Here is a 26,095-nt window from a genome sequence, read left to right on the forward strand (position 1 = left end):
GCGTCTGCCTTCGGCTCAGGTCATGATCCCAGGGTCCTGGGACCGAGCCCTGCGTCGGGCTCCCTGCTCAGGGCGGAGTCTGCTTCTCCCTCTCCCACTCCCCCTGCTTGTGTTCCTGCTCTCGCTATCTCTGTCAAATAAATAAATAAAATTAAAAAAATATATATATAGTAAAAGTAATAGACTTAAGATGAACAGTGGGTAACGTACAGAATTGCTGAATCACTGTATTGTACACTTGAAACTAATATAAGACTGTAGGTTAACTATACTGGAATTAAAATTAAAAACTTTAAAAATATGGGGCTCAGTTGGTTATGCATCTGCCTTTGGCTCAGGTCATGATCCTGGGGTCCTGGGATAGAGTCCCAGGTCAGGCTCCCTGCTCAGAAGGGAGTCTGCTTCTCCCTCTCCCTTGGCTCCCCCCCACTGCCCGGGCTCATGCGCTCTCTTTCTCTCTCTCGTTCACTCTCTCTCTAAGTAGGGTCTTTAAAAAGAAAACAAACTTTAAAAACATGGTGTAAATAATTCCTGTGTCTCCATCTGTTGGAAGGATTACCTAATACATGGATACATATGTATATACCCAGTTAGCACAGAGTCTGAAGTTGGGTTTTTATTCAGTACTTATGGTTACTATTACCATACAAGTTAATTTCTATCCAGTGGATAGAGTCTCTACCAGTTGGGTAAAATTAGGGGGACTCTGGAAGAATCATTTCCCTAGTGTACCTTTCATTAATTTCTTGTCTTTCCATTTCAGTATTGTTCTCCAGGAGATGTAGCTGAAATGGGGCCTCTCTGGGTGCCTTGAGAAAGGATATTCAAACATGTTCACTGTCTTCATTCTTTAACTCATCCGGGCATGTTAATACTGAAAGTGAACGAAAGTTCCCAGAAAGAGGTCAGGTGGTCATCTGGGTTTGAAAAATTGCCTTTTATGACCTTGACAACTTCCGTTTCAGAATTGTTCTCAGAGATTCTTTATGGCCCCAGAGGCCAACAAACAAATACATTCACAGAAAAAATAATTTTCTTCTCGAAGAGTTTTCTTAGTTTGAGGCCCATGAATTTTCTTCTTTGGTCTCTCCTTTGAAAACAGAGTAGGCTTGTCCCGTGCTTTCTTCCTGCACCGTTTCATTGCCACTCTACGAGACAAGATGCTCATGGTACTAAGGACGGAGATGCTCCAAATTTTCCAACTGACTGAGCTGTGTCTCTCCGTGGATGACATGCAGACAGGTGGCCACAGAAAACACAAGTGTTAACGAACCCTCCACGATGCTCAAAGACATCAGACCACACGGATGTCAAGAACAGCGGCAGCACTTGGCTTTTCTGAAAGAGGACTTCGACGACCTCCACGTTGACCTCAAACCTCCTAATTAATGAAGTTCTTTCCAGCTTATCTCTTAAATCAGGCAAAAGACAGGGAGAGCAAAGTGTTCCTGATGGGAACCGAAACTACTGCCTCAAGCCATAAGGACTGCCCTGAGCCAGCAAGAACCTCGTGACTGACCCCAAGACAACGACGGACCTGACCTTTACCGCCCACCTCCTAGTACCTCTGGCCCAGATTTTCCTTCTATAGACCTGGAAGTATTTTCAGCACTTTGGAGACAGCCTGTGAGATGTTAGTCCGCTGTCTTGCTGGTGTCTGTGTCCCTGAAATGAATTTCTTGTTTGAACTCCACCGTCTCTGCCTTTGGACTGTGTCGGCAGCGAGTGGCTGGAGCTGGTCTGTTTGGGACCCGCAGAGCCAGGCGCTCTTGCCGTCCTGTGCCTCGGCTACATTGCTGTGTTCCGCACAGGAGGGCGGATCTACACGGAACACACCCTGAGAGGTCACCCCTATGAACCCCAAGCTGTTTCAGGGAGTTCGGAAGCACACCTGGAGTTCAGGAATGTTAAGTATTTGCTAAGAAATGGAGTAGCTTCCACTTTCTAATTTCTGTTTATTGTGCAGTGCCACATTAAAGTAAAAGGAGGTAGGGAGTGAGCCTTCTGAGATATCCACTGCCTTTCCTCAGGCCATGCACCTTCAGCACCCACTCGGGAAAAACAAGCGTCGGCTACTTTGAGAGAGCTTAAGTGGGAGAGTAGTAACTGAGGAGCCAAAGACAGATCGGTCAAGAGTGGACTCCGCATCTTATCACATCTTCCGTAGGAACTTCATGAACACAGCTGGTTTGTGGCTGTGATATTGTGATTTACAGGAGAAATAGGTATTTGGTCTCTGTCCGTGGTTCCTGGCACACAGCTCCCAAAACTCTTGTCATTTCCTCTGTAAGAACAAAGAGGCATCTTCCGTTACTAAACTTAATTTTATTCCCAGTTCCTGAAGTAGCTCCAGAGCCACAGGGTGATACGGGTGCTTTTGTTATTCCTAACGAGCCGCTTTCAACCACACCTGAGGTTAAGCGAATGAGGCGACTTTTGGAAAGCCTCTGAGGAGGGGGCTGGTTGCCAGGGGAACCAAGCTGGTGATGAGAGGGTTGGAAGCTTCAGCCCCACGTCTGACTCTGGGGAAGGGAGAGGGCTGCAGGCGACTCCATCACAAACGGCCGATGATCCAATCAGTCCTGCCTACATAGTAAATCCTCCACAAACATCCAAAATGGCAGGGTGCGAGGATCTTGCGGGTCGGTGAACGGTGTTGGTGCCCATGTGGCAGGGAAGCTCCCAGCCCCTCCCCACGCAGCGCCCTCTACTGACCCCTCCCATCGGACTGCTGCGGGGTTATATCCTGTTCTAATAAACCCGCGGTCCAGGAAGTAAAATGCTTTCCTGAGTACTGTGAGCTGCTCCAGCAAATTAATCACAACTGAAGAGGAGGCGTCTCTGCTTTATAGACAGACGGTGACAAACACAGGTGACAATGTGGAGATCAGATCAGCATCTAAAGGGTGGGGGAGGGTAGTCTTGTGGGGCTGAGCCCTTGAGCCCTGACCCTGTGGGGTCTGACCCCATCTCCAGGTGGACTGGGTCTGATGGAGTGAGACGGCAGGATGCTCCGCTGCCGTCACAGAATTGCTTGGTGGGGGGGGAACCCACACACATCTGGACTACAAAGTATCCTGTAAGTAATGAACACACAGAAAAACAGAAAGAAGGGCATTTTTCCTTTACACTGAAAAAGTCATTTTTATGATGTTTATTTCATAATTTATATAAATATATCATTTATAGCCATAATTCACTTTTATGATATTTCCATCACAATAAATATTTAGATTTTCCCCTAATCGAGTGCATTAGTCCCTTTGTAGTAAATCTAAAAAAAGTTTGTGAGGATGACATTTGTTTAAATTTATAAAATGACTTGTTATTATTGAAGACAAGGGAGACAGTCTTTCCCTGCATTGATTATAATTAAGTTTGGTTATGTTTCAACTTCAGCTCTTCGTTGCCCTTCGTGACTGGAGCCTGTCCAGGCCATACGATCGCTGGTTTTCTAACGACAAGGTCAGCAGGTATGTCCATGACTGTTTGGGTACTCAGCCGGTTCATGGCTGTGTTCTACACACGTCTCTATCGCGCTGTCTCTGTACATAATGTGAGGTTGTTACAATAATTGCACAGATTCCTCAGAGTCTCCCTGTGTGACATTTCTCTTAGTCGTTGGCTTTTAGGTATTTCACAATCTCTTCCTTGCTTTTACACACATAGACCCAATTCTGCCACTATTTAAAGTGGTCTCATAGCCCCTTCAAGACTTAGCACATGCCTGTTTAATCCACATTTCTAAGGTGAATAATCCGTCGACGCTATACTGTATTAGGCTCGAGGAGTTTTAAAGTTGAACCTAGGGGTGCCTGGGTGGCTCAGTCTGTTAAGCGTCTGCCTTCGGCTCAGGTCATGATCCCAGCATCTGGGTCAAGCCCCAGATCAGGCTCTCTGGTCAGCGGGGAGTCTGCTTCTCCCTCTCACATTCCCTCTGTGCGCTCTCTCTCTCTCTCTCTCAAATAAACAAATATTTAAAAATAAAAAAAATAAAGTTGAACAACTTTGTAGGATGCAGACAGCAACTCACTAAGTGTGTATGGAAGATGAGATGCTACCTTTTTATCTTCCTTTAAGTAAATTGTATGCCCAATGTGAGGCTCAAACTCACGACCCTGAGATCAAGAGCTGTATGCTCTACCAACTGAACCAGCCAGGCACACTGAGATGCTACCTTAAAAAGTTTATTCAAATGTAGCAACAATATTTAATGTACCTAGTAAATGGGTCATATTCTTTGGGTCATAAATTCCTTTGAAAATGAAAGCTATGCACTCTCTCAATAAATAATAATACACATGGGTACTCACATGAACATACATGCCTATGAGCTCGCATGTGCATAAATGCACTTTTTTCCACTTAACATCTACACCGTAGTGCCAAGCCCATCTTTGAGCATATGTATTCTATTTAATCCTTCCTCCACCGAGGGAGACTTAGGTTGCCTGGCATCCTTTACTAATGATATGTCAGTCATAATGATATTATACAAATGCCCTATCACAAATGCACAAATATATCTGTAGGAGAAATTCTTAAAAATGAAATAGGTGGGTCAACAAACGCTACCCAATCAACATAGTTTTAATACTGACAGATACTGCCATATATTTCTCCTCAAGGGTTATTCCAATTTGTACCTACGCTGGGAATGTGCAAGAGTTATTTGCAATAATTTAAATTAATATAACACTGTATGTTAAATATACTAGAATTGAAAAATTGTTTTAAAGATTGTATTTATTTATTTGACAGAAAGAGAGAGAGAAAACACAAGCAGGGGGAGAGGGAGAGGGAGAAGCAGGCTTCCCGCTGAACAGGGAGCCCGATGCGGGACTCGATCCCAGGACCGTGGGATCATGACCTGAGCCGAAGGCAGACGCTTAACCGACTGAGCCACCCAGGCGTCCCGAGAATTAAAATTTTTAAAAACAATAAGTTATTTGCAATATGTGAATTTGCTACACTTCCTGTGTTTGGAAGTCACACGGCGTCTGATCACATGTCACCCTGCAGGATGTCAGCTGCTAAAGGAGGTCCTTCCCTGACACGGTCTGCTGGGTGGGCTAGGAGGCCATGCACGTGCCCCTAGAGAGTGCGGGAGGTGGGTTCCTCATGGCACTTCTCACGCTGCACTGCCCTGCAGGGGCTCCTTACTTTCTCCTGTTCCAGTTCTGTCTTACTCGCTTTCTCCCATCTGGGCGTTATACTCTGCCTAACCCCGAGGAGGCCCTCACGCCATTTGTTACAGGAACACTGAAAAAATAACTGAGCTCTCTATGGGTTATATAATCTCTAAAACAATTTTAAAATGTAAAAAAAAAAAAAAAAAACTGGCAAGGAAGAAATAAAAAGTGCATATTAAAAATAAGTATAACATAATCAAATTCTGAAAAAAATACAAAAACATGGTTAAAAATTATCCAAAAGTAACATTTTTCAAAGTTTGGATGCAATGGGAATGGAACTAATGGAACTTTTTGCTTTTAGTGCCTGTGGAAGCTTCAGTATAACCACAGATATTTATAGTAATTTTATTTTTTAAAAAAGGATACAGCATAAAATAGATATGCTAAATAAGAGAAAAATATATATCCAGTATAAATAAATATATACATGTTTTCACATATGGACATAGGGCAGTCATCTATCATCATTTTGGAGTAGTTACATGGGGCTGTTTTGTTAAAGCACATTTCAATTAATGTTCCTCAAAAAAAGAATTTCTCCTATATTCAGTCACTGCTTCACTGATTAACTCATTTATTCATTAATTAATGCACTCAATATCTCAGCAAATATTTATAGTGGTTCTCTTCTTAGTAAAAGTCTATGTTAGTGCTTTAAGCTCTCCAAAATATATTTCATAATAATCCTGGGCTCTGTAAATGTAGAGAAGAATAGGAAATGATTTTCTATTATCAATAAACTATGTACTTACACTTAACAATTCCATTTACAATTACACCAAAAATAATAAGATACTTAGGAATAAACTTAACTAATAAGGAAGTGAAAGACCTGTACTCTGAAAACTACAAAACACTGATGAAAGATATTAAATATGACACAAACAAATGGAAAAATATTCCACGCTCATGGATTGGAAGAACCAATATTGTTAAAATGTCCATATTACCCAAAGCAATCCACACATTTAAAGCAATCCCTATCAAAATACCAACAGCATTTTTCACAGAACTAAAACAAGCAATTCTAAAATTTGTATAGTACCATGAAAGACCTCAAAGAGTCAAAGCAATCTTGAAAAACAAAAGCGAAGGTGGAGGTACCACAATATCCCGGATTTTAAGCTATACTACAAAGCTGTAGTGATCAAAACAGTATGGTACCGGCAGAAACACAGATCAATAGAAAGGAAAAGAGAGCCCAGGAATAAACCCACAATTATATGGTCAATTAATCTTCGACGAAGCAGGAAAGGCTATCCAATGGGAAAACAAGAGTCCCTTCAACAAATGGTGTTGGGAAAACTGGACAGACACGTGCAAATGAATGAAACTGGACGGCTTTTTTACACCATACACAAAAATAGACTCAAAATGGATCAAAGACCTAAATGTGAGACCTGTAACCATAAAAATCCTAGAAGAGAGCACAGGCAGTAATTTCTCTGGCATCAGCCCTAACAACATTTTTCTAGATCCAGGCAAGGGAAACAAAAGCAAATATAAACCACTACAACTACATCAAAATAAAAAGCTTCTGCACAGCACCATTAATAATCAAAAAACTAAAAGACAACTGACTGAACGAGAGAAGATATTTGTGAATGACATATCCGTAAAAAATGTATACAACTCAACATCAAAAAATCAAATAATCCAATTAAAAATGGGCAGAAGACATGAACAGACATTTCTCCAAAGAAGACCTGTAGACAGATGGCCAACAGATACACGAAAAGATACACGAAAAGATGTTCAACATCACTCATCAACAGGGAAAAACAAATTAAGAGATACCACCTCACACCTGTCAAAGGACTAAAGTCAAAAACAGAAGAAACAACAAGTGTTGTTGAGCATGTGGAGAAAAAGGAACCCCTGCGCACTGTTGGTGGGAATGCAAACTGGTGCAGCCACTGTGGAAAACAGTATGGAAGTTCCTCAAAAAGTTAAAAATAGAACTACCATGTGATTCAGTGATTGCACTACTGGGTATTTACCCAAAGAATATGAAAACACTAATTCAAAACTTATATGCACCCCTATGTTTATAGCAGCATTATTTACAACACCCAAATTATGGAAGCAGCCCAAGTGTCCATCAGTTGATGAATAGATAAAGATGTGGTAGAGATATACACAATGGAATATTGCTCAGTCATAAGAAAAGAATGAAATCTTGCCATTTGCAACAACATGGATGGATCTGGAGAATATAATGCTAAGCGAAATAAGCCAGTCAGAGAAAGACAAATATCATATGATTTCACTCCTATGTGGAATTTAAGAAACAAGAAAGGAATGAAGGGGGTAAAAAGACAAACCAAAAAGCACAGTCTTAACTCTAGAGAACAAACTGATGGTTACCAGAGGGGAGGAGGTTGGGGGATGGGTGAAATAAGCAGATGATAGAGATTGAGTACAGTCCTCTTGATGAGCAATGAGTAAGACACAGAATTGCTAAATCACTACATTGTACACCTAAAACTAACACTCCATGTTAATTATACTGGAATGCAAATAAAAATTAAAATTAAAAGAAATATTTCCTATCAGCTTTGATTTTAAGAAATGGAAGGGAAAATAGTTTACATTTACCATGTACTGCATTTGTATACATACAAATATTAACAATGTATTATTAAAATTTACTCATGGTATATATTATTAAATCATGTTTATGGATTTAGAAGAAAGGGAATTATATATATTAAGAACACTCCCTAGTATTAAAAACTTTCTGGAAACCACGAATGTGAGCTATCTACACGAGTATTTCCATGATCAGCCACATAGTATTGCAACCCGCAGGGGAACGAGTGGGGACAGATGACTCGACCAGGTTGTCATGGCTGGAAAAGCAAACTCCATTCCAGAAGCCTGTCAAAGAACAAGCTGAGATCACCTTGAGTCACTGAGATTTTGCTTCCTGGACGTTTGTGGCAGCTGATGAGGCTTAAATAGCACATTTATCTCGACTGAAAATGGCATCAACTATGGCACCAAGTCAAAGCATTGTGCTAAACAAGCAGCTGAAAGAAATGATTTGCCAGGATATGCTCACCCGTAAATCAGAAATGACATCTATTAAAACCTAGGGTTGCAACTTGAAAATATTATAAAGCGAATCATGTGAAGTTGTATCATGAATTAATCTTTGACTGATACATTCTCTAACTGATGGATTCCAAGCATCTACGTGATCAGGAACATTGATAATAGTGAACGTTTTTTGTTGACACAGCTTCCAATGTCTGATTCCTTAAACGATCAATGACATTCATTTATTAGTGGTAAGGGTGAAGGCAAAGATACCTATGAAGTCCTCCCATGCTGAGAGGGGACGTTAAAACTCAGTTCTTGTAATGCAAGGATGATGACATATAAGAAATGGTCCAAAGTAAGTAATAAGATCTAAGGTAAGATTTTGTTCATTATGTATTTATAATGAATCCAAATATACTATTAATACTTTAAAGTGAATATATATCTTCCCTAAGTTAATTTTATCATAAGTATCTCTTCTGTTTACACATAAAAGCCTTACAAATTTAAATAATGAAAAATCGTATTTTCAATATATACTCAGGAATAAACATATTCTGCATAAAAAACAATCTTTTAAAAATATATGTGGATAAATCTCTTCAACTCACAGAAGACAAGCCCAATTGATCTAAAATTAGTAAGAGAAGTTTTAAAGATTTATTTTTTTTTTAATTTATTTTTAAGTGAGAGAGAATGAGCAGGGAGAGGTGGGAGAGGGAGAGGAGAGAGACTCCCTGCTGAGCGCAGAGCCCAATGCAGGGCTGGATCTCACAGCCCTGGGGATCATGTCCTGATCCCAAATAAAGAGTCAGATGCTCAACTGACTGAGTCACCCAGGTGCCCCAGTAAGAGAAGTTTTAAACAGGGGTCTGCAATGATAGCCCACTGAGCAGACCCACCTACCTCTTTTAATAAATAAAGTTTTATTGGAACACAGCCCCATCCATTCACTCCTGCATTGTTTGGGGGCACTTTCAGGCTAAAGCAGCAGAGCTGTGTGGCTGAGATGGAAAACCTACTCCCCACAAAGCCAATCATATGCACCATCTGGCCCTTTATAGCAAACCTCTGACCTCTGGTTTAGAGCTGTGGGCCTCACACCTGAACTTGAATCAGAATCCCTGGAGGTTTGTTAATGCACAGATTGCCAGGACCCACCAGCAGAGGCTCTGACTCAGCAGGTCTGGGATGGGGGCCTAAGAATTTGCATTTCTAACCAGTTCCCAAGTAATGCTGATGTTGCGGGTCCAAAGACCACACTCTGAGAACCGTTAAGTAAAGACAAATACATTATTCTCCATAGCTACATCCATTTCCTCTGCTTGAATGATGATACCATAACATGGTTGAAGACATGTTAATTATAAGCATGTTAAAAATTAGCAACTTCAGTTGCACCTTTAATCTTAGCATGATGCATCACAAACGATTCTCCTCAATAGCTCTGCAGTGTGGATAATCATTACCCACCTCCCTCTGCAGACCGATGAGGAACTTAGACTATCACAGAGGCTAAATGGCTTGTCCTGGAATAGACCCAAAGTCAATAATAGCAGATGATGGCAAGCCCAGATTTCTTCTGCAATTACCGTGGTCTCCAGGGCATGTGATGTTTTTATAGAAATTCTAGAATCACATGATGGAAAAAGAACCAGAGGTCAACTTGTCAGTTGTCCTGCCTCTAAGCCCCTGGTAGACTAGAACTCCCCAACTACTCAGGGTCCTCTGTTGTATTCTCCAACAACACAGAAACGGAAAAAGCAACTTTCCATGCACTTTTAAAATTGAGGCTCTCCACAAAATACAGGTGCCATTTGCTTACAGTTTTACAATAATTCAGTAAAGCTAAAATGACCTTGAAAAATAAACTAAGTCTAGCAATAAAGTAAGTGGTGATTCGGTTTTCTATGATTAGATTCCATTATTTGGAAAAGGATTTTCAATGTCAGTGGTATCAACATTATCTGTTACATTATCAGTAAGGAGTTAAGTTTTTAAAGACATGATCTTGAATCAATTATATTATGTAATCGCTTTGCAAACTGTGACAATATCAAAGGTCTTTTCTTGAATGTCACTAGTCCAAATACACACTCACTTTGAATCCCAGAGCCATCCAGATTAGTTACATTAGTATCCTTCAAAATTCTGGACAAAAATGTCCCTTCAAAGAGAATCACATTTGGTTATTATCTTTAAAAAGAAGAAAAGGGAAAAAAAAATAGTACTTCTGAGGTCAAATTCACAGCCAAAAGAAAGAACTGAGAATACAATGAAAGATTCAACGTGTCATATGACATGGGAACGTTGAAGCCACCGATTAATGAAGGATTCAGATTTTATCACATTCTACATGCAAAATGGTGTAACAAAAGTTACAAGAGAAAGAACCCCAATTCAGTTATAATCATTTTGCTTTAGCAACTCCATCGCGTCCCTACAAAACATGCCCTTTTCCTGATGATTGGCATCTTCCACAAGGGGAAATGCAGTGCACATGAGAAAGAACATGAAGACCCTCCGAATTACAAGCTAATCGAAGGCATAATCAAGCATACGACATATAATGAGGACACTGACCTTCAAATGCAATACACCAATTTTCAAAAACCCACAATTATTGTTCACATTACTTGTCAGCCAAAATGAATCTCATACCATGTACAAAGTCATACATTATACCTTAAGAGGAATATGCAGATTGGCATTTTACTTTGACGGCGATCTGGAATCAAACCAGTTCCGAGAAAGCATTTTACTACGCTGTGGTGGTACAGTGAGTCAATTTCAGTTCTCTTTAACACTGCTCAATTCCGGGAATGCTGTACACCTCTAGCTCCAATACCTCAGTGGGATGGTCTCTCCTCTCTGCATACCAGCCGCGCACCTCTCACCTTCGCCTAACTTCCCCTACGTTCATCAGTCCGTGGCCCTTGTGGACAGGTCCGGAGTATTCTTGCTTCTGCATCTTCCCTTCATGTTTAACTTTGTCTTTACAGACGCAATAAACCATTATGACTTTGTTGTTTTGACTAGCCATCCCGTGCATGTCCCCAAACACCGACTTCTCCAAATATTCCCTATCTTTCCTTCAATCCTGGTCATCCTTTGGGATGGCTTCGTCTCAGACATCTTAATATTAAATATTCCTCTCTCTGGCCACTAAGAGTCCTAGTCCTGTAGCTCATGTGCTCATACAACACCTTCCACCTCCAGTCCCATAACCCCTTTATCGGTCTCCCTTATATTATCAGGCTATCTCCTATTTCTTTTTTTTTTTTTTTAAGATTTTATTTATTTATTTGAGAGAGAGAATGAGAGAGAGAGAGCATGAGAGGGGGGAGGGTCAGAGGGAGAAGCAGACTCCCTGCTAAGCAGGGAGCCTGATGCGGGACTCGATCCCAGGACTCTAGGATCATGACCTGAGCTGAAGGCAGTCGCTTAACAACTGAGCCACCCAGGTGCCCCAGGCTATCTCCTATTTCTTCGGGTATCTAGCCCATGCTTTTTTTTTTTAAAGATTTTATTTATTTGACACAGAGAGAGAAAGCACAGGTAGGCAGAGAGGCAGGCAGAGAGAGAGGGAGAAGCAGGCTCTCCACTGAGCAGGGAGCCCGATGCGGGGCTCGATCCCAGGACTCTGGGATCATGACCCGAGCTGAAGGCAGCCGCTTAACCGACTGAGCCACCCAGGCGCCCCTAGCCCATGCTTTCAACTCCTCCGGTCCAGTTTTGCATACATCCTCCCATCAACAGTCCAATTCTGAGCTGATCCACATGTCAAATGCTGGCTTATGTGTTCTGCGTTTGTTATTTAATTATCACAATTTTGGGGGATGTGTACTATCTTCATTTTACAGATGAGAAAACAGAGAGACAAAGTACCTGCCTAAAATGACATCAAAGACTGGAATCAGGCAGCCTGGCCCCAGGGCCCTTCTCCGCACTAGGGGGCCATTTCTCTGCCTCAGTAAAGAGCACTACTACGTCTCTGGTGAACCCATGAATGGGGGTGGAGGAGCCCTGCTACCCATGCTTCCTGGGCACTGGAAGTGACCAACATAGCAAATTAAACCAACAACCAGAGAGAAGATACAATATAGAGAGACTAAGAAGTCTTGTCATATTTAGTCTTTGGTTCTGGGTTCTTGGAGACTTCTTATATGTCTTCCATTTTTCTGAATCTTTGGACAGATTTTTTTTTTTTTCTAATGCCTAAACCTTTCATCCCATGACTGTTTCCCTCATTATCAGCCAAGTTGTGTACTTTTCTGTGAAGAGTGAAAATAGAAGTCCTCGGATTGGAACTTCTTAGTGTAAACCGACTTTTTTTTTTTTTTCTGCCTGGGAAAGGGACGATCTTTTCTTCCTTATCTCCTACTGCAATTGCAAAGATGTTCTTCCTCTTGTCTCCCTGAATTCTGGATCCCACTGACTACTGACCAGGACATCACATTATGTTTACGGTCATGTCTTCTTGGTCTCGTTCATTAGACGGTGACAGTTTCCCAGATTTTCCTTGTTTTTGATGACCTTGACAGCTCTGAGGAATGCTGGTCAGGTAATTTGTAAAACATCTCTCAATTCTGCTTTTTTCTCATGTTTTTTCTCATGATCCAACTGGGTTTATGAGTATTTGAGAGGAAGATCACACGGGTCAATTGTCTTTCTCGTTACATCATATCAAGGTTACATGCTGTCAACATGACTTCCACGGTCGATGTTAACCTTGATCACTGGGTTTGTCAGACTTCTCCACTGTAAAATTGCTCTTCTTTTATTTCTGAAGAGCATTTTAATTTTAGAGTATATAAATAATCAGTGGATTCTGTGACACCCACGTGTGTGTGTGGGGGTGAGTGTGTGAGAGAGCTGCCCTTTGTGGAAGGGAGGGAGTGTGAGCTGAATTTGCACTGTGATGGTTTGGCACAATGAGAGGCTGACAGAGAGAAACCCAAGCACTCTGACAATAGGGACTGCGAGGGACCAAGAAAACCCAGGCATCTGGGATGGAACAAACATCCCACGCTGAATGTGGAGTAGTGAATTTAAGCGCAGAGAGAGTTATATTCTCCGTTATGTGGGCATCAAACTAAACTGCTGTAACACAGAGACTATAAATACAATGGTTCAAATAGGATGGATGTTTGCTTCTCTCTTCTGCAGCAACCCAGAGATGGGTGGATGGCCACGGGCTGGAAGGGTGGCTTTGCCATCCCATCCTCAACATCTGAGCTGACATCTCTGGGTGAAAGTCAACTGCCCCACTTGCCAACACTGTTAAGCCAACAAGAAGGAAACAAGAATGGAAGGCATCTGTCCTTCTTCCTCACAGACAGCAGGCAGAAATTGTTCATGGCACTACCATTCATATCCCACGGGCCTGCACTTAGTGACATGACCACATGCAAAGCTACGAAGCAGTGGGAACAATGTAGGGTCTAAGTCGATGCCCATTTGCCTGCTCAAACTTGGTTAGGTGTATGTGAAAAAAGTATCTAGAAGACAACAGATACTGGGAGAATAAATATAGGTAAAAAAGGGGCAGCTCATTAACTGACTATCTGGTGCCAGGCTGTTTGTTATGTGTTCAAATAAGACAAATGATATCCAGACCAAAGCTACGAATCAAGCCAGTATCTCTCTGTGATTATGAATCTACATCATTCTCCAAGTCCCAGGCGTCTACCACACAGCTCAAACGAGGAGTCAAATGGGGTTGTGACCTGAAATTTCTGAGTTCTGATGGAGGCACCAATCTTTGCCTTTCTCCCCAGGAATGCAATATTAATTTTGTTTCAGTATTTTAATAGGGAAGCCAGCTCTGTAGGCTTCTACTCGATTTCTTCCCATCACAACAACCTTCACTCCAGGGATCATGAAGCCAAGTGTGGGGATTCTCCCACTTGCTGGCTATTTCTGCTCCAACTGTGCACTCAGGTCTTAGGAAAATGACAAGATGGGTTTCCAGACACACGGGCTCACTGCCCCCAAATTCTATTTTTACCTGACTCCCAGAATCCTCCACGCTGACTGATGGAATCATTGGCATTTTCAAACCCAGAGCTTAGAATCAGCTCAGAGGTCGTGTCTGCAAAACCTAAGATGCAATATGTTCTCCTCTGCAGAGTTCAGACACCAGGTAAAAGGCTCGCAGCACTTTGTGGGGGAAGGCCAGAGCAGGATTTATAGTTCACACATGGAGCATCATCTCAGATACCTGGTCTAGGCTGCAGGATTTATTTATTTATTGCTTTTCAGAAAGGGGGAGAGAGAGAGAGAGAGAAGAGGCAGAGGGAGAGGGAAAGAGAGACAGTCTCAAGCAGGCTCTACGCCTAGCACGGAGCCTGACATGGGCTAGATTGTGACCTGAGCTGAAATCAAGAATTGGACACTTAACCGACTGAGCCACCCAGGCGCCCATAGGCTGCACGATTTATCATTCATGTATATAACATCATCTCAGATCTCTGCTCTAAGCTGAAAGATTTATAATTCACACAGGTAGGACCATCCCAGATAACTAGTCTAATCGGAGGATTTGTAATTCACACAGGTAGGACCATCCCAGATAACTAGTCTAATCGGAGGATTTGTAATTCACACAGGTAGCATCATCCCGGATAACTAGTCTAATCGGAGGATTTGTAATTCACACAGGTAGCATCATCCCAGATACCTGGTCTAGGCTGAATGACCTTGCCTTCATGCAAAGGCCTTGGGAGTGACTGACAGACTAAGACTACATTTGTGCTGACCTGGTTTCTGTTTACCAAACCTAATTTGCTTCATATGCACAGATCAAATAGGATCCTAGTAAGACTTCCAAACTCTCCAACACAAAGTAAATGTAAAGACGGTGGGACGGAGGATAAGTAATGAGGGGACCCCATATGGGGCCTGACACCAAGTAGAAACACAGAAAATTAAGAGATCTTGTCCTTACACCATGCTTTCAGTTGTACCATTTTTACCTATAAGGTATGAAAGCAACCCTCTGATATCAACAGGAAATGACTGAATTCAAGAATCTACTACTGAGAGTCGCCTTATAAAATGTTCCATAGACAAGATGCAGATAAGCCTGAGCCTGCCGCATTAAACGTGAATCTATATAATGTCTCTCCATGAACAAGAATATGCATTACCAATAATTCTGCATTCTCTGAGCATTTTGGAATGCTTTGTTATAGGGATTACACTTAAAATACATACATCCAATCAATGTGTTTTATCATTCACCCACCTAAATAACAGGGGAAAGCATATAGGAAAACATGTTTATAATTTTCTAACATAAGGACAAAATGTAATTAATGATAACCATTTTAATGCCCCAAATTAACTTAATTCCAAAACTAAAGTTACAGCTAAAATAAATTTTGTAGTAAAGTTAGAAGTCTTAAATTCTGAGGGAGTCAAATGAAAATACGCATTTTTTAAAAAATATACATCTTGATGATTTGCAGAATTTATTAAAATGATGTTTTGGATATCTTAAAAAAGTTTCACCTTATTGTTAACCTAATTAAAAATAAACAACTTGATTTACTTTCTTCTCTGTGAAAAGATATGGAGAGGGTTTTGTTGTTTAATAGAAAACAATTTTTATTAAGCAAACACCAAAATCATGTTTCCTTTATGGATGTAGGGCAAAATATTTAAACATGATCTCTGCCCCTCGCTACCTAAGTGCTACGCTGACAGATTCAACCGAGTTTTAAGATCTGCTCCAGCACTGACAGAATGTTAAGCATTTCATTGCCATATTGATCTGCGCCATTTTGATTTTTTTCCTTCTAATAATGAAGTTCCAATAAAATAGCTAGCTAAGTAAATGCCACTTCAGTGTTCAAGGTTGATGGATTACATTCACTAATTCTGGTTAATGGGGCACTGAAATGATGGATGAGTGGAGAGACCCAGGGTTTGGGGATGGTTTGCTGATGACTTCTCATGGGTGAAATGCAAGGAGAAGCATTCAGGAGTCAGTAATTGCCACACCACATAAAGAACAAGTGCATGAACCTATGAAGTCAACAGGGCGGAGGTAAAGAATGGAGAGGAAAACTTTGCCTAAGACACCCCTGGAGTGCGGCATCTACCTCTGCCTCTCCCAGCTAGGGGAATCAGGTAACTGCAGTTAGGTTCTATGCAGCTGAGATTCCATCATCAGTAGACAGCTACGTACCAAGTTTAACCCCTTCTAGAGAGCACGGTTTCCCATTAGGATTAAATGCTAACAAAACTGACCTTGGGGAGAAATTAAGAAATCTTGCCCCTCCTAGACTGGTGTAATTAGAACAGAAACGATGGGCATGTTTTGCATGAATTTCATCTCGGTTAAGACCAAGAAACTAACAACACTGATACTTGCTGATATAAAATTCAATAATGGTTTTAATTATAACTCTTAAGGTTTTTACCTCTTCCAGAAATAAACATAAAAGTGACAAGCCAATATATATAGTTTTCCTGTTTAAATCTTAATTAGAAAAAAAAAACGCCCTACGAAATTATTTTAGACACATGAAGAACCATAGGTTTCTTTTAACTTCTTGGCTTGCCTTATTTTGACATCAAATTGCATGTAATTGTCCCTGCAAGTGTGTGCATGGGACTCCTACAAAGACAACTCAATTTAGTAATTGCTAGATATTTCTCTTTTAATTGAACTTATCCCTACGTTTGGATGTATAGCCCCACAGCAGCATTGGAAGTAGCAGAGAGACGTCACTGACTTTGTCATCTCCGTCTAAATTAATATGCCCCTCGGGCAGCTCGCGGATCAGTGGGGCCTGACCTCTCCTCGGAAGCCAGACCCCACAGGGAACACAGGTTCTCCTTACTGGATACTCTCGACATCCATGTGTTTCTTTCTCTCCTCCTCCCCAAGCCGATTTATTAGATGGATTCTGTATCATGTTCTGGTTCTTTCATTTTAACGCAGTCCCAATCTGCATTTTAAAGTGCTGCGTGTTTAACGGGGTCGTCAAGTGAACCGCGGAGGTGTTCTCGGCACAGTTTCGCAGTTCCGTATACGAGGCAACGTCCCCACGCTCCCGGGTTCTCTGTGGCCTGAAAGCCAGCATCCGCCCGCTGGCTTGGAGGAGTAACCATGCGGCAGCCACACCGACAAAACAGCGCTGCGCAGGGACCTCACCAACCCCTCCAGGGTCTCAAGGCCACAGAGCAGTGGGTGGCATTTGCCGTGTTCTCGTCACCTTCACCAGGACACGTGGTAAGTGGCCTGCATGGGACGAGAGGTCCCAGCACTGCCAGCAGAAGTGCAGGGATGACGGCCCGGGGCTCTTCTCAGTGAGTAGCTCCTGCACCGCCTTACCCCTTCGTCCACCCTCAAACTGCCTTCCCGTGTCCTTTCCTGAGTTCCGTAGACAGGCTAAGGCCGTCTGCCCCCGCACGCCCCCATCCCAATCCCCAGATCCTGTGATCTGTTACCTCACACTGCAAAAGGCACTCTGCTAGTGTGATTATATTAGGGGTTCTGAGACGGGACAGTGTCCTGCATTATCCCTGTGGGCCAATGTAATCCCAAGTGTCTATCCGTGCAAGAGGGAGGCAGCTGAAGGAGGAGGAGGAGGAAGGGGCCACAGCACCAGGAATGCGTGCAGCGTCTAGAACACAAGGAAACAGAGTCTCCCCTGGAGAGACTCTCTGCCAACCCTGTGATTTTCAGCCACGTATCGTCTTTTAGGAATTCTGAGCCCCAGAACGGTAAGATAATACATCAGGATTGTTTTCAGCCACGAAGTTGGTAGTAACTCTTTACACGAGCAGCAGAAAACTCACACACTGGGCCCCTATATTGCAGAGTGACAGAGCAGGACCCGTGGTTTTCCAGACAAAGTCCTCGGCGATTTTAATGAATGAATTAACGATGCCTCAAGTTTTCACTGGCCATTAAATTTCAGTCAAGGAGATGGGAAGCAGGATTTGAGAGGAGACAGGAGTTCCATTCATGTAAACCCCTTAATACAGGTTTTATAATCAGATCCAGAAGTTTTGAACCCACCTCCAATCCTCAAGTGTGAGAACAGAGAACCATGTCTTTCTATTTCTTTCAGTACTTATCTGTCACCGAAGAATACATTTCTGCTGCTAGCTTCTGATTTATCAACTCTACCTAACAATGTCCTATTATGATACACGAAATTTACCTACATTATAGCCTCTCTTTTCCCCTTATCCCACTACTTTAATCATTGTATCACTGAACAGGCTTTCTCTATTAGTTTCTGCTATGGGAGGAATCGTGCACTCCCCAGAATTCATAGCTGGAGTCCTAACCCCATTCCCTGAGAATGGAACCTTTATCTGGAGACTGGGTCATTATAGAAGGAATCAAGTTGAATGCAGTCATTAGAGCAGACCTTAATCCCATATAACTGGTGTCCTCACAAAAAGGGGACATTAGGGCAGGACACAGACATGCATAAGGGAAGATGAGAGGAAGGCACACTGGAACAAGGCCATACACAGATGGAAGCAGGGATCAGAGTGATGTTCCTACAGGCAACTCACGCCAAAGACTGTCAGCAAACCAGAAGCTAGGGGAGGCCCACGGAGCAGATTCTCCCTCCCAGCCCTCGGAAGGAACCAATCGTGCCAACACCTTGGTCCTGGACTTCTAGCCTCAAAAACTAGGAGACGATAAATCTCTTGTGTTTAAGCCACCCCAGTCTGTGGGACTTTAAGGCATCTGGAGCCAAATAACATGGTGCCCTGCATCACCTACAATAGCATGTACAGCAAAACCAATTTTCTTGCTTTGCTGTGTCAGAGAAGAAAAGGACACGGGTGTCTGGGAACCGAAGAGGACTTTGGACTTATCATATTCTCCACTGTGTTATCTGTGAGGCTGGAACATGGAGGGGGTGCCATTTAGCTCAAAGTGACAGCTGTGAAGACCTGTCCCCAGGGGCCTCATCCACCTTATTCACGTGGGAGAAGAGACAAAAATCCAAGACAAGAGCAGGAAGAGAGGAGGAAAGCCTGGGAGGACACCTGCCTGCCTGCTCCCCCCCAATCCTCTCTACGCCCCAACACCACAGCTCCCTTCCCTGCCCCGCCCTTTCGAGGATAGGAGTAAGTCCCAGGCGAGGACATTCACAGCTCCCCATACCCACACCATGCGATTAGACCCGTGCTTCTCAACTGGGGGAGATTCTGCCCCCAGAAGCCACACGGCCATCCAGAGACATCTGTGGTCGTCCCACCCGGAAGAGTGCTACTGGAACCCCGTGGGCAGGGCCGGAAGAGTGCTACTGGGCAGGGAGCCGGGACGCTACGAAAACCTTCCAATGCACTGCACGGCCCTACAAGAAAGAATCACGCGGCTCCTCATGTCCTGGGGCCAAGGTTAAGAGATGCGGCATTAGAGGACGGGGTGCCCTCTCCCTGGACAGAGAACCCCGAGGGAGGCTGCCGTATCCTCCCTGCATCCCTCCTTCCCGGCAGCCCTACCTCGGGGGACGAGTGAGGGGCTTGGCAAAGGCAGTAGGAGGGGATCCGCACAGGGGTGCCCCCGGGGACACCAGCACGGAGGCCCGCTTTGAGTCTCGCCATCCTGCGCCGCCTGTTTCGTCACCCTGACAATTTAGAGTCCGCTCCCTCAGGCAGCACACGTTCTCTCTGTACCCCTAGGTCCTAGCACAGATCTGAGCACAAAGCAGACACTGCACCTTTCCTAAATGAACAGCCAGTGTTTCCCCTCCTCACATCAGTCACTAAAATAAATACCCGCGGCACTTTTTACCCTTAAACACAGAGTATCGACAGGAGTTTTCCGTTAACCCCACTGCCAGTTTTCCACTGGTTAAAAACCGTCGCCCCTCATAATCTCCGAGTCCTCTTTATAAATCCCTTACGGGATGTCGATAGATAAGTAAAATGAAGACCCTCAGAATCCCATGCGCTTTATTGATAATCTCCTTATGGCCATTTGGAAAGCACCTTTATTTGAATAACAGAACGCACATATTCCAAATTGAGAAAGCGAGCCTTCATGCTAAATATTTTACGTGTGTGATTTATTAGGGCCCCGCAGGGTTACGACGGTTATTATCCCCATTGTACATCTGTCCTCCAGCGCAGAGAAATGAAGACACAGCATCCTGTGGGGCGGGCTGAGACTTCTCACCCAGACAGCCGGCCTCCGCCCTCCAAACCTTAGCCAGCACTCGACAGAAGGCCTCCAGCCTTGTGCAGGAATGCATGTAGTCATTTTTACGAGGTCAGGAGTATTACTCCTGTCCACTGTTGAGGACAGGGGAAACCAGTGTGGCTGGGCAAGGTGGCCCAGATCCCCCAAGCAGGAAGCGGCAGAACTGGGATTCAGATGCTATTTAACTACGGAGCCCAGGGCCCCGACCTCATGTCTCCCATCTCTGGCCCTTTCTGCCTCGTCTGCGTCTGTACGGGGCTTTCTCCTCCTCTTGAGGCAGAGCAGGAACCTTCTCCATGTCATCGTTCCCTCCAGTGCCTCTCCCACAGTCTCCTTCTGCTCTGGGCTGTGCCCACCGACTCATTGTGCTTCCAGGCCCTCCCTGCAACAATGGGCTTTCTATCCGCCGGGCATCTTGGTAGCCAACGCTTCCATTTGCCCCTCTACCTCTGCTTGCAGCTCTTTTTCTGCTTTGCTGCCCCTGGGCCTTACCCTCCGCCCAAAGGCTGGCCTCGAGGGTGAAAGTTGAGGAAAAGGGGGAGAGGGGCCGGCACCTGGCTGTTCTCCTCAAGTGCATCAATTAGCAGCACAAAGGACAGTGGTTCGAAGGCGTGGGACCCCAGTCCCCAGCTTCTCTGGGGAGACTGTGTGGCCAGAGACAACGCCATCACGTGAAATGAAGCTAATTACTACGACGGTCACCAGACTATAGTACGTTAATAGTAGCTCATGCAAAAAGGGGACTGTGCTGTCATTTCCTAGTATTTTTTTAAATTAATTTTAATACTACTTGGAAGTCTGATCAAAGAAGATCTAGCTTTCTCCAAGCAGAACGGTACTTTATTTCTAATCTACTATTATTAACAGTAGATTCTATTTGATGTTTTGTACTCATCAGTGAAATTTGTGGACTCCAAACGCGCTTGCAACTCGGTTGACTTGAGTCAGAAATCTCCTGCGTTCACACGGCATGAGTCACGGCACCCAAAACAGTTTGTTGGCATCTTTCTCAATCCCTTTCACTCAAGGAAAGTTCATACAAACTCTCCTTACGAAGCCCTTCAGTGATTTCACTCGAGTTCTAAAAAAGGCTTTTGAATCTATCTCATTCGGTTTGCTGTTAAGAATCCCCTCCTTAATTTCAAGAAATATTTTCTTAACCTATCCATAGTTGAGCCAAGCTTTAAAACATGACATTTAACTGAAATAAAAGTCAAGGAAATTGTTTTGGTTTTTTTAGAAACAATTCAAATTCTTGAAATCTAACAGACTTTGGGATTCAGCTTTACTGTTCTAAAAGCAATAGGGAGATGTATGAACTTACGTTTTGACTGAGATTTATAATTCTGTCATCCCCTTACAAGGAGAAATATGGGTTTTCTATGAGACTATGAGTGTTTATGAATAAGAATGTGATTGTAGTGTGATAGCCTAAAACAGAGGCCGGATTCATTGCATTTTACATCCTGTGGGCTCTCCTGTTCACACCGTAATGGGTGGCCCAGCCCCACCTCTCTGCCAGGTTTAATTGGCTGGAGGGGATTGAAATGGATTAGAAATAAAGTACCGTTCTGCTTGGAGAAAGCTAGATCTTCTTTGATCACACTTTCAACTGGTATTAAAATTAATTTTAAAAAATACTAGGTAAAGACACCACGATCGCCTTTTTGCAACTTCCAATCAACCAGAGAGCCAAATAATTATTTATGTTTTTTAAATGCAAAGCAAATTTCGTTTTTTCAAACAAGTTATTTCCACTGAAAGGTTCCATCTCCCTGCAGCACGAGGCTGTAAGCGTTCTTTGTTAATCACAGAACTGAAGAGCTAATTACAGAATCCTACATGCTTATACCAACTTTAAATCAGAATTGGAAAACGTGGACAATATTCTAGCATAAACTGTTTTGCTTTAGCCTACACTAGTAGTCCGTATTTACCAGGGATCCTGTTCTTATTCTCATGTTTACTTTACTTACAACTTTAGAAAAATCTATGAACTACAAACAAAAACAAAAATAAAAAACAACTTTCCCACACTAAACCCAACTTTATGAACCTCCAGTGTGGGATTCCTGTCCCTTACAATATAAACCGCCTCCCATTTTCCCCCCTTGGGCCATAAATAATTTGAGAACATAGCGACTTGGTCTTTTCAGTGTTCTGAAGAGAAGGAAAGACCGAGAACATTTTGAGGTTGTAGACTCAGGTAAGGGAACTGGAAACATGAAGCATTTTTCTGGACACTGAGCTATGAAACTGCAACCTGTGTTGCCCTGGAAGAGATGGGGTCGGAGGCTTTGCAGTACCGGTGTTAGCGCGAGCGGGCTGCTAGAACAAAATATCCTCGACTGAGTGGCTTAAACAACAGACCTCTACCTCTCACAGTTCTGGAGGGTGTGAAGTCCAAGGCCGAGGTGCTGGCAGATTCTGCGATCTTTCTCTTCTTATGAAGCCACTAATCCCAGCATTAGGGTCTTGCTCTGTGATCTCATCTAACCGAGTTACTTCCCAAAGGCCCCACGCCAAATACTAGCACAGTAGGGCTTAGGGCTCCCATACAGGAACGGGTGTGGTGGGGGAATTCCATCCTTCGCACCACGTTAGCATCCCCAGTTTCCAATCAGAAATCAGGATCTTGAGAACGAGAGAAGAATGCCAACGCCTACTCACAACCTCGGAGAATTCTGTACAAGGAACCTCAGTCGCCGTGGTCCCTCAGCTTGAAGACAAGAGTCCCCAGGACCACGGAGGTGGGGAAGAAAGCTGCCACTTGAAGGAGAGGATCCCAGCCTGGAGAAGGGTTGGAATCAAGAGTGTGGAAGGGGCATCCAGCCTTGGAAGACGAGGAACATAAAGGAAGAAAAACTACCTAGGGTAGTAACACACATTTTGATGTAAAGAACAAAGGAAAAAGGGACTCCTGTTGACAGGGAAGACCATTCCTCAGGAAAGGCAAAACACGTGAAACTCGGGAGAGAAGAGATATGAACGGTGGAACACAAGCATGATGAAAGGACAGGAGATGGTAGGAATGAACACAGGCTGAGGTCAAGGGGCACACAGAGGCAAGCAAGCAGGAGGACGGAGCTCTGTAAATGCAGACTGGCACCACTGGATGAGACACGTGAGAAAGAAGCACGCAAGAGCGTGGGCGGGCAAGCACTGGGCTCCAGGCCTGTGGGAAGGAAGGGGACCGAATGCAAGAGCAGAATCAAAGGCATAAGTCGCGAAAAAAAAAAAAAAAAAAAAAAAGGGATGGAGTTTCTAGAAAGGTTAGCATTCCAGAGCATCAACACCAGGTTTCACTACTCGGAAATCATTTATATCATGAATGGTATCATCGGTACTTGGAGACAGTGGGCTTCCTGGAGTCCAGAGAATCAAACGCCTGGTATTCTGCACCCGTCACCTCTTGGTCTTACTGAACAGCAATGCCCACCTCCAAAATGTTCTGTTTCCTGTTCTGTTTCCAAGCAATGCCAAGTTTGTAGCATCATCTGACCCAACTCACTTTCATGCTCAAGGTGTCTCCTTTCTCATTTGCTTGTCTTTCTCCTTGACTGCCTTGCTTCTACTTTTCAGAGACACTGCGTGCTCATTACCTGCAGCGTCCCTCAAGAGCACCTTGGATTTTTCAGAGAAAAGGAGCTCAATTAAGCTGATGAATATAAACAAATATGCTTCTCAGATTCTGAAATGAAGCAAAAGCATCTCCCAGACCCGCCCAGTTGCGCCATTAAAGATTGTGCTAGTCTTCTTACGTCTCTAAAATGTACACGCATCCTCAAAGAAGGATTGTACGGAGATAGAAAGTAAGATCGCAGCTTCATGATTTGAAAAATAACAAGCTTCTCTGGCACAGTAACGTGCAGTGTAGCTTCTGCCACGTTCTCAGGAACATCACCTCGCCCGCCCACTGCTTTGCTGACAGATACGTCATGTTACCCCCGAGTCTTTGGAGGAATGTTCTGTCTCACCCTTCTAATTATTTAAAAAGAGAGAAAAATGGTTTCAAAACCTTTCAGAGTCAAGTTTTACCGACGTTTTCCCCAGCACGGTCTACTTAGGTCAAGTTCACCCTTCCTGTGTAAATACTGAAATGTGGGCCGGTCTAGAAGTTCATGTTTAGAGAAGCACATGTACGATGTAGGTCTTGCAGGACTGAATGGTTCTCCGGTGATCAGACACTAAGAACCACAGTGTAGCAATGTCACTAAACAGACGGGCACCCGATACAAAAAGGACTCGACCTAGCTCATTTCAGAAGTAACTGTTTCAGGAAGAACTGCTTTGTCCCTGTTTGTTATTTTGTTTGTTTATCATTTCCTTAATCACTACAACTTTAACTATATTTAATCAAACATTTATCAGTTTGAGGGAAGAATAGGAAAACTGGGATTTTGCATCGACCTCTCTCTATTTTAATAGTTCTGTTCACATAAAGAATTCTTACAGGGATACCTTGGATGAATTTAGTCAAGATACAACTTATAACAATGTACATGATAACAGGAGACTTTTTTTTTTTCCAGTAACGCATAAGGTGTTCATGGATCTGACTGGTTCTTAAAATGACATTATAAAGCACAGAGGACTAAGGTAGAACCAAACTGGAAATGGAATCTTGTTTCCATACAGGGTAAGTTTGCTCTCAAATTGTTAAAATGCTCAAGGCACGGACATCTATCACTATGATCCTTCCTTACGGTAGTGGGGAATTGTTCATCAGCACCCGTTGCACCCCCATCATGACTTCCTTCATCTTTATCATAATAAAAGATGAAACATTTGTGCAGCCGACAAGCAAGCAGAAGACTGCCAAAGGATTCAGTCAGGAGACCAACAGGTTGATGGAAAACCTTTTCTATTTTTAACTTGATATTAAGTTGTAATTTTCAGAAGCCATCTGAGATAACATTTTTTTTTCTAAACCAGTCGTAAAACTTGAATGATACAAGGTTTATTTTGAAAAAACAAACAAACAAAAAACTATAACTGGCAAAATAGGAATTGGCTCCAGCCAATTCTGCTCTGAGATGAGTTTGGAAGAATGTTCTAGAACATAAACGTTTTTACGTGCAACTTGGCAATTATGTACGTACAAACGGACACATACAACGACTTGTGAGGAGTAGCTTAGGCATTTTTCTAAATACACGTGGCCACTTCCGTGCTGCACTGACCGAGGCTCAGTCACACGCACCCCCACCCCCAGCGCTGATAGTCACGGCTGCTCGAAACAGACTTCCGAGCATTCAGCCTCTGAACACAACACGGCCCACACTTCGCCACTTCACGAAGAGTAAAGCCTGACTGCCTCACCCCTGCATTCAAAGCTGTCCCCAGCCAGATTTCGGTCCCTGCTCCAACCCCACGATCCACTGCCTGACGGCACACTAGCCCTCTTCCTTCCGAAGACCCTTCCTCCGGCTTCAAGCACAGCCTTGCCTCTCCCTGGAACGCCCTTCACTGTCCTCTGCCAGCATCCACTTCTCCTTCAAGGCCGAGCTCAAATATTATCCCTTTTATTAAGCCTTCCTGAAATCCCTTCCCACGGTCGGAATTCATTAGCTCTGCCTCTGTGTGCAGCCGAATTATAAATTTCCTTCTGTAATAACTTGCAGAGTCTACTCCATTCTGCGCCACAGGTCCTCAGTCAGCCGCGACC

The 26,095-nt window shown here is 43.3% G+C and overlaps 1 protein-coding gene and 1 long non-coding RNA gene across 2 annotated transcripts in view; one reads left to right on the plus strand and one right to left on the minus strand.

The window, feature by feature from the left end:
- The window catches only part of LOC118532997 (uncharacterized), a 541,221-nt gene that overhangs the window by 363,192 nt on the left and 151,934 nt on the right, over positions 1–26,095 (minus strand). The window lies entirely within an intron of this gene.
- Positions 2,635–13,330, plus strand: LOC144380364 (uncharacterized). Its single transcript, XR_013444509.1, has 3 exons — positions 2,635–3,079; positions 3,400–3,473; positions 12,104–13,330. It is a non-coding gene; the product is annotated as an uncharacterized LOC144380364 (long non-coding RNA).

Source organism: Halichoerus grypus, chromosome X (genome assembly GCF_964656455.1).
Source record: "Halichoerus grypus chromosome X, mHalGry1.hap1.1, whole genome shotgun sequence".
Classification (NCBI taxonomy): Eukaryota; Metazoa; Chordata; class Mammalia; order Carnivora; family Phocidae; genus Halichoerus; species Halichoerus grypus.